This window comes from Dermacentor variabilis, chromosome 3 (assembly GCF_050947875.1).
Source record: "Dermacentor variabilis isolate Ectoservices chromosome 3, ASM5094787v1, whole genome shotgun sequence".
NCBI classification, from domain to species: Eukaryota; Metazoa; Arthropoda; class Arachnida; order Ixodida; family Ixodidae; genus Dermacentor; species Dermacentor variabilis.
The window spans coordinates 21,784,186-21,804,007 of NC_134570.1; the positions used below are offsets into that span (position 1 = coordinate 21,784,186).

At 49.6% G+C, this 19,822-nt stretch overlaps 1 protein-coding gene across 4 annotated transcripts in view; it reads right to left on the reverse strand.

Annotated features, from left to right (window-relative positions):
* Nucleotides 1-19,822, reverse strand: part of ct (homeobox protein, cut) — a 749,731-nt gene that overhangs the window by 388,114 nt on the left and 341,795 nt on the right. Inside the window, exon 1 of one of the 4 annotated variants that reach the window (XM_075684462.1) lies at nt 1,550-2,268. The exons of the other annotated variants lie outside the window; for them this stretch is intronic. The gene's annotated coding sequence lies outside the window, so the exon portion shown is untranslated. Of the gene's footprint in view, nt 1-1,549; nt 2,269-19,822 lie in introns of those variants that run through there. 4 annotated transcript variants of the gene reach the window in all.

Consider the following 19,822-nt stretch of genomic DNA (forward strand, 5'->3'; position numbering starts at 1 on the left):
ATATCCTCTGTTTTTTTTTCAAATATGGCTAATAAGTCTATAACATCATTTCATTTGGATGTCTAAGTGAATATATAAAGCTCTCCTTGCAGGAGACATTACTGCCAGAAAATATTATCTGCAGTTCTGCAGCTGTTGCACAGCGACTGCGTTAATTAGTCTGCGCGTAAGAAGTTCAGGGAGATGCGAAGGATTTATCTTGAAAAATGCAGACCTACACAACAATACAGCAAAATCGTAAAACTGTGGAAAAAGAGTTATGGCGTCGCGTGTGAACACGCCCATGACATGACACATGCAGTAGCAGCGCTTTCCATTCTGAGTACTCAATGTTCGTATTTTCCCTTCCTCGATCATGCTTCAGAAGTAAATAATGTAATCCAATCCGTCAGCTCGTTGTGTACTACTAAAACTACGTATAGACCCAAACAGGTCACATTGTGCGCTGGGTTTTAAGGTTGTTGTCAAGGGACCTCAGTGACCTCATTTGCTTCATAATCATCGACATGGCTCGTCGTCGTAGTTCCGGTCGTATAGGCTTCTAAAAGGAACTTGAACGTGCATCTAGCTTGCTTGGCGAAGTTAATGTTGGCGCATTTTGACAGCACCCAAACCATATGCGCTACTCAGGCCAGAAACAAATACGTGAGAAGTTAAATGTCTTGTATTATTGCGCAGCTGAAGTCAACGTCCACAAAATGCGCAACCTGGTAGGCAAGATCATCATTTAAGTTAGCTAATGCATGTAATGTAAGTATGTTTGAAGTCTGCAATAATGTCACGGATTTTGAGCCTTTTCATGATGAGCATGTCCATGCGGATTCGTTACACCTGATGAATGCATTGCTTCATTTTCGATCTTTGCTTTTGTGAAGCTAGCGGTCGCTAACACGTGCTGCTTCCTATAATACCTTGCAGAAAAAGCAATTCAGTGCTTTCGCAATGTTAGCATGCGGGTTACTTCCTTCTGGCTTGATTATTCAACCATGGCATTGAAGAGTAACTGAACACCAAATGAAGTACGGAACTGGCCTGAGAAGGACACTTTCGGGCGCTAGCCTTAAGGTTTGCAATAAGTTGACGTTGACAAAGTGCAACGAAAAGCAGGACTTGGCTGGGACAAATTATAGAGAGAGTAGTGCGACAGGGCACAGAGAGAGAGGCAAGGAGCTGAAGCTAAGCCGGCAGAATGTTAAGTTTTCTTCGTGCCTGATTTGCACACTACGGAGCTCCCACATCCAGCTCATCCTAACTTATCTGCCTCGTGATCACAAATCTATACAGTCGTGCCACCCAATTGTTGTAATTCGTGCACCGCTCACCAGAAACGAGGACGACAGAGGAGGAATGTACAAGAAAGCGTATGCTTTGTGCATTTCCTCTCCGCTGTCCTCGTTTCATGCGGGCGCTGCAGGAACCACAAGATGATTACGTACGAAGTATAGGCCCAGTTTTCAATTCTAATAATTGCAAGAAAGAACGCAACTTTGGTGGCCTGCATTGAACAAGGTGAAATCGGGCCGAGGACCGTTATCCAAGTGTTACTCACATCAAGGCGCCTGCGGTAGAAGAGGGACGACGCAGAGGTCCACGCCGGCACACGCGAAGTACGGTACGCGGTGTACACAGCACGCCGTTCACAGCCTCACACAGCGACGGTCAGCGACACACAGCACCGACGAGCGCGGTGCCCCGCCGGTGGTGGCGGTTCCAACAACGACGAAAGGCGACGTCCAGGATTCCGTGAACGCGCAAGGACGATTCCAACGCACTGGTCACTCGGCAAGCGTCAAATGCACCGAACCCCACTTGGCACCCCGCAAACCGACAGGTCGGTAAGCGGTGAAGGGGTAAACTGAAACCGAAACCAGACGCAGATTCCACTTGGGAGCGGTCGTCGAGCGATCGGGGGGAGAACGGACTCGAAGGAGGGTGGCGATGGGTGGGAGGGTGGGGGGGGGGGCGCCCGAAGTGGGAGGGAGGCCGTTCGCGATCCGATAGTCGAGGTCGCTGCGCTCCTCCCGCTCTCCGGAGGCCAAGCCGCGGTCCGGAGTGATGATCGCTCGCGCCGGTTTCACTTCCGGGCTGCAGAACCTCCCGGCGCTGCGGAGCACACTTTCCGTGCGGAGGGGTTTGTGCACTTGGCGGAGAAAGCCGGGTTTGCGCGAGTGGCTACGACACGGCGGCGCGGGTCTTGCGGCAGATGGGGGCGAGAAAACAGCGCTGGCGGGCGCAGGTCGTCCGAAGAGGCTCGCCGGAATCAACCTGTTGGCCCGTGGAGGACGCGGCGGCGGCGGCGGCGACGCCAGGCGGATGCGGGCGGAGACTGCGCGTGCCACGTGACCCCCCCACACAGGCGCGCGGGGGAGGACAACGCACCCCCCCCCCCCTCCCGTCTCTGACAGCGCCGGCCCGGGCGAGGGCAGGCGCCCTCCGAGGCACCCCCCCTTCTTGCTCCGCCACGAGAGCACCCTTCCTTCTCGCGAACTCGTTACGCTACGCCGGCGAAGGTGCTTTGCTCTGAGCTGAACACTACTCGGACAATGCTCGTGCCCGCTACCGTGTTTGTGAAACACGCTGCGAGAGCGCAACCACCCTCACAGTGTTCCATTCTTCCGGAGTGGGACCATAGACTGAGCGATTCACTGTCTCTTCCAACGGGCCACCACTCTCCCGGCGCATCAGAAGAACGGTCACAGCTACGCCGTGCATCGGCAGAAGTCCTCCCTGCTTCTGCTATCAAGCGTTGGTCTTCTCGTAGCTGACACAGGAGAAAAAATGCCTAGGCATCGTACTCTGACAACCGATTCTTCACCATCGAGCGCTCGACAAGAGCTAATGCGCGTATTCCGATAAACCTCACCACGTTTCGAATGTGAACAAGGAGACTTTTTTCGCCGTGTTTTTGTGAATAGGCTAGCTGAGTTACAATAGTGACCAAATAAACAAAACGCATAAAACAGGTTTAGAGCTTCCAAATGGCAGGACTGACCATCGTTGTCATACGTCAACTGTCTTTGTTATGGACGTCTTCCATATGAATAAAATAACCAGCCGCACAGAATTCACACGCCAAGGGGGATGATAACGGTTTGATGAAAGCGGGCTCGCCTATAAAGGCGTCGAGCCGCAATGATGAGGCGCTCCAATTTGGTGCAAACCCACGTTTGTTGTGTGATCCTAGCAGTCTGGCAGAAGTCACACATTGCATATGAAAGTGAGCCAAAAAAGTTCAATATGCCTCAAATTTAAACACACGTTACACTTCTGTTGCTTCTCCTACTTAGTGTACACTGTACAGCAGTGATTATTTTTGTTGCGTTAAGCGGCCAGCTGGAATGTGGCTCTCTTCGGCTACGTCCTGGAGTATGGGTTTTGATGCAAGTGATAAAAGAAATAGCTGAAAATATCGCCCTGAAAAAAAGAAAAGCGCGACAAATGGAACCGCGACAGCGCAGCTGCCCAGAAGAAGAAAGTTAGGCGAGCTTGTGCCCGAAAAAATTGGGACATGTATCGAAAAAAAGAAAAGAACAAGAAAAACTAGACCAGGCTGCAGAGAAAGATGCAACACGAACGCTATCATATTGTTTTAAATATTTTTTCCCCTATAAGAAGGCGATGCTCCCTCCGGAGTAATCTTGTATTTTGCATGGAGCACACGTCTTTCAGAGACGCGTGAGCTGTCAACAACCTGGACGCGAGACAGGCTGTTCGGCCTTGTCTCCCATGTCGCAAGGCAGGCAATGTCTAACGAGCAGATGTCCGCCACGACACACAAGGCAAGGCATAAAAGGAGGGGAGATCTTATAAATGCGTAACCCAAAGCCCGCACAACCAATTCTCTCGTACGTATACTGCGCACTACGGCACACACGACTCTGTACTCGCGCGCATTCGCGCACCCGAGTCTGCAGGAAGAGCGGCCGCTCGACTCCAGCTCGCATTGATCGAGCGGCGAACAGCTGGCCCCGCGCGCGTCGCGCAGGACGCTTTTAGCGCAACCGCGTGCATCTCAGTGCACCGCGTTCGCCTGCAGACGCTAACTCGCTCATTTATTCTCTCCTTTTTTTTCTTTTCTCCTCTAAACTCTCATTTCTCGTCTCGTTCAACGCTGGCTCGCACGAAAGAAATGCTTCGAAGCGATGCTTTTTAGGATGGCCCTGAATGCTCAGCTCCGTCTCGAGTCGCATCAGCATTCTTCATTCTTCACTTCGTCTTTTTTTTTTTTCCGGTGGGGTCTCAGACAAGGAGGGTTCTTATCGCCACTGTTGTTCACGTACGTGTGCTCCTGTGAGACTTCGTCTCAGGCAAAACGGGAGCTCACCACGGTGCGCTGGCGCAATCATCGGGAGTGCGCGCTTTCGTCTCGCGGTCCCCTTCCCCCCCCCCCCCTCCCCATCTCCTGCCGTCTTGCTTGTTCCTATTTTCTTTTCCGGTCTGTCGCTCTGCTTTCACTGGACGATGCGCTTGCTATATCCATATTCGGTCGACGACGAGGCTCGTGTGGCTTAGCGCACAGCCGAGGCCAACCGGCCGGTCGTCCGTTTCCTCGCGGTGAGCGAAGATGCGACAGGAAGCGAAGACGAAACGTCTCCACGGCATAAACGATGTGCGGATAACGGTAGTACTTGTCTCGCGAAGGCGGCCTAAGACCAGATGATGCCGCACGTGCGCTATATTGGTCCCGAGACTAGAACTCGAGAGAAGGGGTTGTAGTGACGAGTCCCGTGAGGAGGTGCCGCGCCCGTATCGGGGCCCGTATTCACAAGAATGTTCTTAGAAGCTAGAATTGTTCGTAAGAGCAAATGCCAGCCAATCATTACCGGTGGTAACCGGCCAATGGCAAACAGCGCGTGCTAACCAAAAGCTTCGTGAATTCATATTATCGAGAGTTTTAAACGAAAGATTCTGAAACAGTGAGTGAGTGAGTGAGTGAGTGAGTGAGTGAGTGAGTGAGTGAGTGAGTGAGTGAGTGAGTGAGTGAGTGAGTGAGTGAGTGAGTGAGTGAGTGAGTGAGTGAGTGAGTGAGTGAGTGAGTGAGTGAGTGAGTGAGTGAGTGAGTGAGTGAGCGAGTGAGTTATTTGGATGAAATTGTAAATGTTGACAACTATGGTGTTGCCGACTTCTCCAAAACAATAAATTATTAAATAATGAAATGATGATGAGTTGATGCAGAAAGCGTTCCGGCAATAGGGCCAATTTCGTGAACGTGCGTAAACATTCAATACAGAAAAAATAATTTAAAAAATATACCTATGCATGGTTACAGGTGCGGCAACATGATGGACACGGCGAGATGCACGGTATAAGACACAGCCATGCCGTGATTGAAATATGTTCATCAGCTCGTCACTATACCTGACGGACGAAATAGAAACCAGTTAATCCAGAATGTGTGGAGAATTCCGAAGTCGCCAAGGCAGCGTGAAATGGCACATGCGGCATGATCGTAAGCGAAAGTTAAAGTGAATGGATAAGATTGGGGCACCTTTAGAGACGAATTAAGCTTTTAGCTCACAATAGTTCCAAATGTTTTGATTTATTAGCATGTGCAATTTACATTCAGTTTTCAGAGGACAACAGCAGGGGAAATGCAGACTGATGTGTATGCCCTCGGAATAGCGACGTTTTACTGTGACTGTCCACCCGTGATGGAGACTATTTAGATGCCTGAAGAAGGGGGGGGGGGGGGTGCACTCGTTTATCCTGTATCGTTTGATCAAAAAGACAATGAATCCTGCGTTCGCCTCTCAGCAAAGAAATATGAAGGAAAAAATGCGAAGTGCAAGGTCCCTGCACAAATACTTGTCAATTCTACCGACTGATTTGTCGACAGACTTATGTGCTGAATAAGACACTGCCTGATTAATCCTAGCATTATCAAAACAACAAGGCAGTCATGGTATCCTTGGAACGCCTTGGGAAAGAGTGTTGACGAAGAACAATTGAAGTGCCGATCGCCGTATCAGTTAATTTCAGCATCAAAGCAAGCACTCAAGCAAACTTTAAGGCTATCTTATGGTATCCAAGCATTAGCCGTTTTGAGCAAACATTAACTTCAATAACTCATCTTCTTGTGGCAATCGTTTGAGAATTGCTCGACGACCAAAGTGGTATCCTGAGAGGACGCGAATGATGTAGACAACTAACCATCACCTTGCGAAATCTGTGCTGTAAATTGAACACGGATGACATATATTTACTTGGGCGTGGTGAAATGTTGAGACAGACATTGCCGACGGCCCACCTAGAAACGAATTGTTAAGCTTCGAAAGTTATATGCTATAGTTCAGTTTTCAGAACGAACGACGTCGGCAGGAAATACGAAACCTGTGGCCGAATCCCCTAAGCTTTCGGTTCGTAAGAACTGTTTGTCACTGATCAGCCACCTTCAATAATATTACGTTCGCTATCACATTTTGCCAGTTCTTACGAACTGCTTTATTCAAGCGACTGTCTTCTGAGCACGGGCCGTATTTCAGACAGAGCAACGGACGTTGACCCATCGCTGAGTCGCCTCTTCGTCTGTTAACACGACTGATTTCGGTGAACTACACCGCGGTTCTGCGTCTTTAAAAAGCATTTCTTGTCTACACTGAAGATATATAGCTTCGTTGATCACGACATGCAGCGTGGATGCTGCGGCTACATTTTCGCGAAGCTTGAGCGCCGTTGCAGCGATCTCTTGTGACAGAGCGAGCTTTCCATCGGAAACAAACGTTTTTGGACGGAGTTTCAACGTTTGAACCAATATCGAAGCACATACTTGTTTGCTGCAGTGAAAAAATGATTTCAGATTTGCAGCAGCATCGTAAGCAAGAATTGCCTCAATTGCTTAAGCACTGCAAGCGTGCTCTCTGGTGCTTTTTGGGATCAAAGCAATGCCTAATTTACACCATAAAAAGTGAAAAAGGGTGTAAATGTGTCTATAACTCACACCCTTAGGGTGTTATCCATATAACGGACACCTTAAGGGTGTGAGTTATAGATACATTTACACCTTTTCTCTCTTTTTAGAGTGTAAATTATTTTACAGTGTATACATGTACATATATAGCACGACAAAAGTGAGAGTACTGAAGAATCACCCCTTTTACACGTCACACCATGTTCCTGCCATGACGGTGAACGGGCTGGACAGCAGAAACAGTCCTATATGCTTCGTATAATATACAGGCACGATTAGTCACACCACCGTCTGCTGAGTTCAAGACAAGGTGCCTACTCCCATATCTGCGCTAAGTGCAAGAGGCACGGGGTATTTTTTCCCCTTGTGCATCCGGTAGTGCAACGCATAAACTAAAACGATTTGAACAAGACACGTGTCTCGAAAATAATTTTCTGAAAAGTGCGCATCCACGTCCTGGTTTGCGCAGCGGCTGTGTTGTTGCCCGAAAACTTCCGTGTACCTATATATGCTCGATTTCACGAAGCTTTCACTTCGAGAACTGCTTGTCACCAGCTCACTGGCTTCACTAATTAAGTTAATACGTTAGCTGTAATGAATGGATTTCACCTGTCCCTACGTATACCACATTATCACAAGAACTGCTTTGTGAATACGGGACACAATCCTTAAAGGGCCCTTGCAAAATTCTGGATGTGTGTCTGCATGATTCGAGATGGTGTACGAGTGTGCTCAGCCGCAATGAACTGCCAGGATAAACCTGCTGCCACAGATAGTTTGCCACCATTTCCCAATTAGATTCAATAAGTGACATCGTATGCGTGCTCGACTTCGGACACAGTTTAGACGGACAGGTTAGCCGTGTTACGATCTTGCAGTATGACCACATTCTTCATGAGCCAAGCTGAGCTGTAATACAATGTGATCTTGGCCGGGAACGTCTTCTGGAATAGGCGCTCATAGAGTCAGTGAAGGATGGCCGAAGGAATAGGTTCAACATATGGACAATGTTAATTACGTAGCTAAAGACACAGTGACGCTGATAAATATTATTACTATTAGGTGTACAGAAGTATATGACCTGAGGTACCTGGTTCGCAAAGTCTTTAAGCATTTGTCATGAGTCACACGCTTCACATACATAGATATTCCTCAGAAATATGAGTGCAGATCAACAATATGCGAGCATGGTGTCATCGTTAAACACACGAGAAAGAAGCAGCAGTATTGGTCCACGCCCTGAATTCACTGACGCAGTACCAGATTGTACGAAGAGGACCGCTATCCGGCTTCCGACTTTCCACGTACGAATGATACAAGGCTTCTCTTTGGGACTCAGCAGAAAATATTGAGCTCATGTGTGATGACGGGGCTGACGAAACATCCCGAAGAGGCTCTGAGTTACGCTGGGCTAGTGTCATTGGTTCGTTCAGCCATTCGCACGCACTCGCATTTGAAGCTTAGAACTCGAAGGTGCTGGTGGATAGCTTCGTTAGGAATTTTCCGAGGGTTGCGAGATGTGAAGTTAGCGAATGCTCGGCTCAACGTGTCCGAGTTCATTGTACGCAAAGCTCCCTCCCTCCACCTTGCCTGCCTTCGTGTAGGCCTGTCTAATGTAGTTCGTAGTTTATTTCGCGTTTTGACGCCTCGCCATTTGCACGAGATAGGCGCAGACGTGTTCGCCCTCCGCTTTGAAGGGCGGTCGCGGATGTTGGCGGCCGATTCGCCTGTATCAAGAAAAGCGGCCCGTCCGACACACGACGCTGTTTGACTGGCAAGCCGAAGGCGGGGCGAACGACGCCCGTATCGGTTCGTCCCTCGGAATCAAACGGCGGCCGGCGGCGCGCATCGGAGCGCATCTTCGGAGGCGGTCTTCGAACAAGGTGGGCTGATGCCGTCGTCGTCGCTGGGAGGCGGAGTCGCCGCCGCCGACGTCGAACGAGCCCCGATCAGCGGCGGCGCGCCGACCGATTCCTCCCCCCCCCCTCCTTTCCCCCCTATAGACGACGGCGAGGGAGTCGAGAAGGCGAGGTGGAGCGGGGCGAACGGAGGAGGAAGATGGCCGCGCCAGCGCGGAAGATGGAGAAGGCGCGCCCGGACGGATCGCGCTCTCGCACATCGCATCCTTTCCTCGCCGTGACTGAGCGAGCGAGCGCGGTCGATGACGGCGTCCGGGCCTAGCGGCCTTTCGAAAGGCCACCGATATCCCTTCGGCTGCTCGTGGATGCTCGCATCTCATCACGTCTGCTAGTAATGACCAAGCCAAACATCTTCGCCCTCTCCCTGAGTTTCGATCGACGCACACCCCTGCGTCGTCAGTACTCGCGATGCGATACTTCTTACGATGCAGGTATTCTGTCGTGGGATAGCACTAGCACCACGAACAATCCTTGCTCAGCACATTTTTTGACGACGCAAGGTCGCCAGGGAGCACACGTCATTTCAAAGAATGAGCAAGCAATCGCCAAATACAATAGCAGAACCCGAGTGAGAGAGGCCAACTGTGTCGAAGATAATGCTGCTTCTGCAGGCCTTCCGATCATGTCGGCCCTCGACCATCTCGAACGCTTTTTTTTTTTTTTTTTCGGTCCGCGTTTTCTTCAAGTGGCTCCGATACCCTCCGACCAGAAAGCGAGAGATGATCGCCGGCACCGAAGGGGGGAAAGGGGGGACTCCGTCTGCGCATGCCCGGCCGTCTGGACGAAACGGGGGCCATCGATTCGGAAGGCGATTGGTCGGTGCGCATTTTTCGGGACGGCCGCCGCGCTAACGGCGCCGACGCCGTTGACGCCGCTGACGCCGCGCCGGCGCTGGCGTCACGCTCCTCGCGCTTCGCTACTCCTAATTGATTTTCGAAGGCGCCGCCATTCCGGATTGGCCCTCGCAGTTCGACGACGCCGTTTCCCGATTGGTTCCGCCACGGGACGGGGGGGGAAGGGGGTCGCCAGCGGCACCTTGAGACGACCAATCGGAACCGGCCGCCGGCCCTTCGCGCCCGTTCGGATGCCGTCATCGAATTGCGGGGGGAAATTTACGCGGGCCTGGGTCGAAAGCTGAAGCTTGCACTCTGACGAGCACGCACGAACGCACTTCCGGCCTGGCACGAACACCCGCCAGTCGAGTTCGGCTCTCTCGCTCCTCCGCGGAACGATGCGGCGCAGCCCGTCTGCAGAATTGACGTCACGGGCCACCGACGCGCCCCACAGCGGATTCCTGGGGCATCTGAGGTGAAGCTTCACAGCATACTGACTGACCAGATGGAAACGCTGACGGCGCCGGAAAGATGCCGCTCCAGAACCCAGCGTCGCCTTCAACTGCTGTCCCTAAAGAAAATGTTGAGTGATGCCGAGTTGAAAGCCTGCAATGTTGCTTAAAACACAGAGCAACTGCCCTTAACACTCTTGCGTTTCCAAACCCTCAGCACAGAAGGCCACATTAGGGAGACATTTAATAATAACCATTTGGTAACCAGGTAATGGCGTTCGTGCGCACCTAAGGCCGCTGGGACGTGCACGTATTTCTTTTTATATAAAGATCAGACGACGCGGACGCAGCAGTGTCAGCCATTCTGCATGCAGCTGCTACTAATTCATCCCTGTAAGTACTTTGTGTTGGCATGTATGAGGCTAGGAGAATCACATCCATGTCATCAGTCAGGCAACTGAGAAATCTACCGTGCACAACCAACTTCTTTATAGGTACGCCTTTCATAGGTTACGAAAATGCATCTGATTCAGTTTATAGAAGTACAAGAATTTATGAAGGTATTGCATAGTGACGAAGTACAGGAATCATACATGAATGTCTTGGCAAATACCTATAAGGACTCCACAGCTATACCTTAATTTTTCACAAGAAAAGCAGAAAAATACCGATCAAGAAAGCGGTCAGGCAAGGAGACACCATCTTTCCAACACTATTTAGTGCACGCTCAGAAGAAGCCTTAAAGTCAAGGGACACACCATATGGAGTGAGGATCAACAGCGAATATCTCAGCAACCTGCGGTCTGCAGATTACATTGTCTTGCTCAGAAACGCAGGAGGTGACTCGCAACAAGTGATTGAGGATCTTAGCCGAGAAAGTGTAAGAGTAAGGTTGGAGATTATTACGCAGTAGACAAAAGCAATGCTCGAAAGCCTTACCAGAGAACCTGCCAGAAAAGCCTGGCCATGGTGATTATCAAGGCTGAAGCGAAGGAACTTATAGGTGACGAAGGAAACGCACATGCGTCCTGCTCCCGCCTTGCATTGTACTGAGTTTTTTGACGGCAGGCGACAGACACTCTTGTTGGCTGAGAAGTATAAGATCCGCAAATTTAAATATGCATGGGAGCTATCGCATGTCAGGTGACTGCTCCAGAAGAACGACCAAAGAGGGAGTAAATGCAGCTATAGCAGCCATGAGTTGTCACTCGCGCCCAAAATCTGAGCGAATAGATAACAGGCAGATCGCTTGATCTTTCGGGGCCAGCCTGGTGATACTCCGTTGCAGATCGCAATCACTGATGGCCTTGCGTATAATTGACGGCGTCAAAGGTAAAGAATGGAGGTTAGTTGTCGATGGGTCAACTGTTGCCAATAATCTCGGAAGGAGTATCGGATCTGGCACTGCAGGCGGCAGTTACATTATACTACCGACGTGGTGATATTTTTTAGACTCACTTAATCGTTCACCTATTTCAAATGCTTTACGAAAGGAACAAGTGGTGAGCTACTGCTTGTCTCGCGTTGCATTTGGAGCGAGGCCAGCTTTATATTTAAGTGAAGTGTAAACGTGTGAAAAGCAACTGCCTAGTGAATATATATATATATATATATATATATATATATATATATATATATATATATATATATATATATATATATATATATATATATATATATATATATATATATATATATATATATATATGGCGGCCTTCCTTTTTGCCCGTTTTACCCTTCCCGCCGGCCACTTGTGAGACCGGATGAACGTATTGCGCTAGAAAAAAAGGAAAAGAAGTGGTAGCGTACACCCGTCACTCACAGGCCAGCCGGTAGAGACCGAGCGGCGAAGACAAGTTGTTTGATTCTCTCCAGTGAGCCTGTGACCTCCGCACATCCGCGGTTCAAGGATCCTGTTGAGCGCGATAAAATAGACGCCAGTCTAGGAGAGAGTCTCTCGATTGCGATGTCGCTCTCGAATAATGCGTTATCAGGGACAGCCGCAGCCGTGCGCAGGGATCCAATTGGGCTTCGTATTGCTGCCCGACACACGGCACCGGGCGCCGACCATTTGAAACACGAGCGCTGAGGAGGGCGAAACAAGAAGAAGAAGAAGAAGAAGAAGAAGAAGGAACACTTTCATGGCGCCGGCTCGTCCGCCGCCAACGGGGAGACGAGAGGCGGTCATCGACGCTGGAACAGACTGGAGGGGAATTTCAACTCAGCGCGTGCGCTAGAGCAGCGCGCGTTGGGGAGACCTTTGGTGTGCGCTACCGAGCAGAGAATGTATGAAGGGCTGACTGGCTGACAGCTCAATAACTTCAAGAGCATCTAAGGAGGTGTCGTAATGGCTTAGACCTTTTTTTTTTTTTACGTCACCTGTGCTATCGCTATCTTCGTCTTCATTTAGGTTGATCCTCTTAACGCCCTTTTTACAGCTATAAGCCCGCCAACAGTAAATGGCTTAGCTTATGGATAGGGCGTTTGTAGTGAAGTAGACGACATTAATGTCACGCTTAGCTGATGGCTATGTGGATAACGCTTACCTTTTCTGCCTAGCCTCCCCCCCTCCTTCCCCCTAATCTCTTCACTCCTTTTTACCACTGTGGATCTCTGAACCTCACTCTTTCTTACGCGCACGCAAACACGGACACACAGGAAGCCACGCACACACACCGGTACGCACGCACATGCATGCACGTATACGCGCTCCCTCAAGTGTGCGCGCTCGCTAAAACCGCGAAGAGGCGCCAAGCACTTGCGATATACTGCGTGCGCGTGAAGTCGCAGCGTTGAAAAAAGAAACGCTCGTACACTGCATGAGTACTGTGCGCAGTAAGCTCGCTCTGTTGTCTTGCAGCATGCCGGTACTGGAAGCGATCACCTCCACTGCTTGACCTCTTCAAGCGCTGGCTCTCGTTCCCGCAGAATAAGATTGGAGCGCGCGAAGGGCACCGGCGCGGCAACAACCCGCTGGGCTTCCATCGGTCTACCCGCGATTACACAGTTTAGGTCATTTACTTTCGTTTTCTCGTCTCAAAACATAACTGTTTTTTTATGACTAGAGCTTACTGCCGCACTGAATTAACAGCGTAAATATAATTTGCAAAGCGCTCGTTTACAACGAAGAAACTCAACCGGAAATAACCATGGCCATGCTGCCGATTCTACTTTCTTCTTTTTTCAGATGGGAATTATTGTGTATATATTTTCTCATAAAGCATAGATAGGCATTGCTCCGTGGTAAAATAACGTGCCCAAAAATATTTAATGGCAGTCTTCAACACCGGACACCTTCCCATGCAGCACTCGTTCGTATTCAATTATACCATTCAATTTCACTTCTTAAGTTTGTTGTTACGGATCCAGTTATGTTTATTATGTTTACTCAAGAGGTACGTAGCATTGCAGATAGCTTATGTGCAAGGAAGGCGCAGATTTGCATAAGGAGAACCGAGAGTTTTTAGCGCTGCCGCAATGAACGTATTGCCTCGTTGCCGCAATAGATGTATACAGAAAATACGCCTATCCGCTCCACCCTAACCGTATTTGGCCAAACACTGCACCTGCTGCGTTCCATTGGACCCCAAATGTTTATTTTTTGTGGTCAGATGCCTCTGCACGTCGGTGATACATTATGGTCAAGACGACGTCTAGCATGGCTTGCGATCTTGACCGGGGACGCGTAGGTGTTGAACAGCGGAACTTATACGGCCGCGAAACGCAGGAATAAGCGGCCGGCCTAATGTAGAACAATGAGCTAAACGAGAACAAGGGGAAAGCAGGAGCCAACGTTTCAACAAGTGGACTTGTCTTCTTCAAGACCTTGAAGACAAGCCCACTTGTCAAAACGTTGGCTCCTGCTTTCCCCTTGTTGTCGTTTTGCTCATCGTCTTGAATTTCCATCTCCCACCTTCCCCGTGTTTTCCCCGGCCTAATGTAAGGATTTCTTTCGCTCGATTCCATTCATTTCTTGCCATCATGCCGCCGCTCAGAGCCGGTCTACTTTATCGATAATGTAGGTATAGGGATCCGCTCGGACAACCGACGAAACAGGACACGGAAAAGAGTTGAAATGGAATCATTACGTTATACCAGGCATATTTTAATGATAGGTAAGTAATTCAATAAATATTGAGTGGTGCTCTGAAATCTCTATTTCTGAAAATTATTGATCGACCACTTTTATTCCTTTCTGTATGCTCTTCAATGATTTCCTTATCCGTCGTACAGTCTTCAGCTTATTTCTGTACCCCACGGTAAAAATGGGCATAGCTTTAACATGGAACAAGGCGCAGTTAGGACATTGGAGGTAATTTTTAGGAATGTGGCAAAAGATGGCTCCACTTATGTTATCCATAGGCTTGGTAGAAACGGTGGGGCGCGTGCCTTTCACTTACTGATATGGAAATGGATAAGAGTCCGATGAATAATTTTCAGAAAGAAAGATTTCAGATCACGAGCCTCAATTTTCATTGAACAACCATCGTTTAAAAAAAAAGAAGGGGAGAGTCACGCGTGTCCAGAACACAACGTATGTGCAGTTGGACAGCGTGATATGCGCAGTGACATAGAAATAACGGTGCGGCCGCGATATACGCCACGCAATCGACGGCAGTGTCGCCTATTTCTTTGACACGTTACGCAGCGACGCTGAAGGCTCTCCCTGTAATCTTTAGGGAACACCACCAACTTGCACCTCTCTTTCGCAGGCAAGCCATGCGGCGTGTCGCTTCGCTTTATCGGCGCCCCGCCGACAACTTCAGGCGGGCAGCGGTTACGACGTGTCAACACCGAACGGAGGAGACCATTAAGCGCGGCGCCCTCGTCGTACGAGGCGAACGCGAGCGGGCGAACTCTGCCGGGGTCAGCCATACGCACGGGATACAGCTCGCTCACGCTCGCCGCGTCAAAAAAAAAAAGAAAAGGCTGCGCTCTCCTCGGAAAAGCGCGCACTCGGAGCAGCGGGAGCGAGCTGCTTTTCGCAGCTGCACGACGAGGAAGCAGACTGCGGGAGCGAAGGTCAGGGTCCGAACAGCGCTTTGCCGCCGCCGCCGCTGCTGCGGCAGCAGCGTCAACGTACGTCTCCGACCGCGATGACATCGTCCGCCGGCGGGTCGACAGCGAATGCGACGTTCTGAGTGTGTTGCAGAGAGGGACGATGCAAAACGCTTCCTTTTGGCCCGCGGGATCAAGAAACAAGCAGCACAGAGACGAAACGTGGACAGAAAAATAGTGTAAGCAAGCACGAATAAAAAGGGAGTCGTGCTGACGTCCCACCGCACGGGCGCAGTGTGAAAGAGCGAGTGAGTTGAGGAGACGGCGTGGTGCGGATGTGTGAGTGGGTGAGGCTGACGCGCATTATCCATCGTACGGCCGCGCCACGCTCGTATTTTTAGACAGAATTCCTTCGCGATTATTTTACTGGCCCCAACGGAATCTGGGGAACCCGAGACGACGGCTCGGGACGGTCGGGCGAACCGGAGCGCTCTGGCGCAGCGGCACCGCGTTCGCTGTTTGTGTTCCGCGCGCCGGCGGGGTTCACTGGCCCCGCGCAAATCGACGACACGGACGCCTTATCTCCCGTACACGTGAGCGTCCTGAGAGTTTTTCGGAAGAGTGCAGTATAGTGGACGTCGGCCCGGCACGCAGGCTCAAGACAGAAGCCCTTGCATGCTGATCCCTTCTCACTCTCACTCACTGCCGGCCACTTTTCCTCACTTCAGCCTGCACTCTCTGTCCTCAACCTCGCGCATCTGCCCTCCGTCTCCTTTCTCACTGCCCGGCGGATCCTTCCCCGCGGAGCATAGAACCCCTGAAGAACTGGAAGGATTGCTGCCCTCCGAACACCCGGTCGTGCAGACCATGGCTACTGACTGGGCAGCCAGCGTTTTGGGCCTAAGGAACATAAGACTGAGACACACTATATACATAAGTCGACACATGCGAATGACCTGTGACGGCTTCTTTCCTGTCTCTTTTGTCACGGAAAGAGACGAAGCCGCCAGCGTGCCACTAGATGAGCAACAAGGAAGCAGAATGAGTCAGCAATGTTCCTGAACTATTGTATACTCCAGTAGTAGCAGTACCAACTTTATTTTGTCTGAGATGGAGTTTAGGGAGGATGGGAGTTGGACAGAAGAATTGTTATTTAAAAAAAATTAAGTACGATTACATCGTAATAATAATAATAATAATCGCAAAATAGTCGACAAGCAGTAATTACTTGAACGTATATGCGAATAACAAGTCGGATTGAGAGCTACCAGCCGTGTTTCCTTATTGGTTTTGGCGTTGCCCTGGTAAGCGCGGGGTCGCGGTATCAAATCTCGGCCGCGGCGGCTGGATTTCGATGGGGGCGAAATGCAAAAATGCCCTTGCATTGTGTGCACGTTGAAGAACGCCAGGTGGTCTAAATTAATCCGGAATCCCCAACTACGGCGTGCCTCATAATCAGATCTTGGTTCTGGCACGTAACAGCTCCTAGTTTAAGTATTGAGAGCTTAGGAGGTGGGAGCTTATGCAATACGTGTGCGCTACTTTTTCAGCTTATGCGTTGATTCGTGACAATGTGCTGTCAGGAAAAGACAAATTACTGCTAAGTGCGGACAATGGCTATAATTAAAGGCAAATAATAAATCAGACTTGACTGGCACATTATATTGTTTGGAATGCAGGCTACTTCATTTTCTTCCTTAATTTTTGCTTACTTTCTTCTTCTTTTTCTTGTTTCTTCTTTTTGTCGGTAAAGGTTACATATAAGACATCGTAAACAATACCTGCATTTTCCCCTGTGAGCTTCCCTTGGGCACCAAGCTAGTCGACGAAGTGATGACGCTACTGAGCAACGTCATAGAGCTCTATTGTGGAGTTTATGTCCCCCTTACCTTCGTGATGGAAAAAGCGCTATTAAAACGGAGACTCAACAAGAGCATAGGACAGTGTTCGTTTTAGTCGCGCTTTTTCCATCATGAACGTTTACCAACACGCCCAACTGACAGAGACCCCTTACATTCGGAAACGAAAGTCGAACAGGTCGTCATATTCAACTTCCCCTTCTTTGCCTAAGCAACACATGTTTTTTTTTCGTTAATGAAAACTAGTGAAAGAAAGACTCGCCAAAGTATTGCCATAATATGTGACGTAACAGGCAGGTACTTCGAGAATTTCAGAATGGCGTCGCCACCCACCTGACATCTTTGTGTCGCCTTCGGGAATATACGAGACCTTCGAGTTGACGCTAAGTAAACAAGACATGAATAGGCGAATGAACCCTGTTAGTGTGCGCGGATATTTAGGCTGTACATATGGGGTACACACGACTCAGTTAGGCCGCAGCCTTTATCAATAACTTCGAAGCCGGCCACTGCGAGAGCAACAAGATGTGTCGTCGTGCCACAGCGCCGCCTTAACTCCGAAACGTGAGGAGCATCGTCCTTTCATTCTGTGTGTCTTTGGGCGAAAGAAATGTGTACACGGGTGGCAGTACGTGCGACTGAGCGAAACATTGGCATGTGGAATGACTCTGAAGCGTCCTACTATATATATATATATATATATATATATATATATATATATATATATATATATATATATATATATATATATATATATATATATATATATATATATATATATATATATATATATATGAGACAGCATGTCGTACATAACTGATATCTGCGTGTGTTAGGGTCTATACGTAAATACTTTGAGCTTGTGTATTAATCGTATTTCTTTCGATTAATTTGTTTGTCTTGCTAACGATCTCCTTTCAGTTGCGTGTTTGTAGAGTAGAAGGTGTCGTGGTGTGTGGGTTGGCATGTGATGCGTGTATATATCATGTATGCATGTATGTACGTGCGCGCGTGAAACCAGCCTCTTCCATCTTTTCCATCGTTATTAAACCTCTCTCCCTTCTCCTCTTGGCAAAAAAAGTGACCGATTTACGATTTCGTAAGTTAGATCGACTAACCGGGTTTGACAAAGTGTTCCATTGCGTTCTTTTCGGTGAAAGAAAAAACAAAAAACATTGAGGTTGAGACTCGGCAAACGGCTCGCAGGAGAGACGGGTAAATAAAAGAACATGCGGTATGGTGACACGGCGACAAAGTGACACGTCACGTGTTTCGCTATAATACAGGACACGGCAATGCTCGGGGATTAAAGAAGCCAACAAATTCGCAAAACAACAACGTACAACGGGCTCGGCGCGACCCGCGGGGAAAGACGGTGGGATCGGGCTGCGGCGCGTGAACGCGTGACCAACCTTTTAGCGCGCGAGCAACGCCGATGTGAGTCGACGAGCAAAACTCACGTCGTTCGCTTGACAAGAGCAGCGGCGGCGCAATGCGCACGTCGACGCTTTGGCTCTTGCGGGCCTTCTTTGTCCGCGATTCTCGCCGCGGAATCACGACGAGTCAGCTGGTTTCTTTTTTATTATTATTATTTCTCGTCCTTTTCTTTATTTCCCCGTCTCGAATGTAACCGAGGCTGCAAACGCGGAGTGCGCGCGCATATACGCCTCGGAGGAAAAAATAATGGCGGACCACCGCCGGCGGTCGTGATTGCGAGCCCGAAGTGCGACGAACATTTCACGCCTGTGTATTTTTCACGAAGCCAGATGCTTTGCGACAACAAGTCGAGTCACCGCGGCCGGGCAATGTGTGTGTAGCGAGTAAGGAAAACAGATTGAGGAAACGGCTGAAGACATATACGACGACGTGACGCGACGGCGCTAACATAGAAGCCGGCGACGACACGTGAAAGAATAAACGCGCTGTTTTTTGGAGCCTCATTTTTTGAAGCGCCGCTCTTTCGACCAACCTCTGTGACACGGCGTCGGAGGCGTCGATGTCCTTTGTTCCTGTTTTCCTGCCCCGTCAAGCTTTCTCAATAGAGGAGGAAGTTTATACCCCAGCGAGCGCCTCGCTCCGTGTTCGCCTCTGTGTTGGGTGCGATGTCTCGACAAACTGAGTAAACACGTCGCGTCCGATTTGAGAAGCCAAGTGCGTGGAAACGCTGTAAGCGTTAAGATTAAGTGCTCAGACTAGCGGCGGCGATTGCTCTGGCTGCAGAATACTAAGGATAGAAAAAGTCACGCAAGGAGATTCGACAAAACAAAGAAGAAAAAAAACATGCACGAAGAGGGGCGCAATAGCTTGACACAGACACGTATTCTCCTGAAGTTCTCTTACATGAAGTCGACGAGAGCGCGTCGAATCAGAAGTCAAGCTAACCAAGTCCGACCCGTCGGTGCTTACATGCGTCTTTCCAGACGTGTATGCTGGCGAGTTAACTAACCGACCTCTTGCAGTCGACTTGAACTCGCCTTGACGCTCGCCTTTCTCGACCCGCTAGTCGGTCGGGACGAAACCGGTGACCCGGTTTCGGCCCGACAAGCCAACTCGATTCGATTCTATCGGGTTCATGTAAACGTAGCTTATGATTCCTCTGACTGAGACTGCTACACACCATTACGGCCAGCGCGAACTGCGCCCTCTAGCTGAACACTATATGCCCTGCCATTGCCACATTGTGTTATACTGTATTGTCAAGACGGCATGAGAAGCCACGCTTAAGAACTCTCTAGTTTGGCATGTCAGAATGCGCAGAGCAATACCTCCGTTTGAATGGCATCTTTTCAGTGCAGTTCGTTTCAGACGATAGTGCGCGCCCCGACATACGCGGGGCTGTTCCTGCACGCATTTC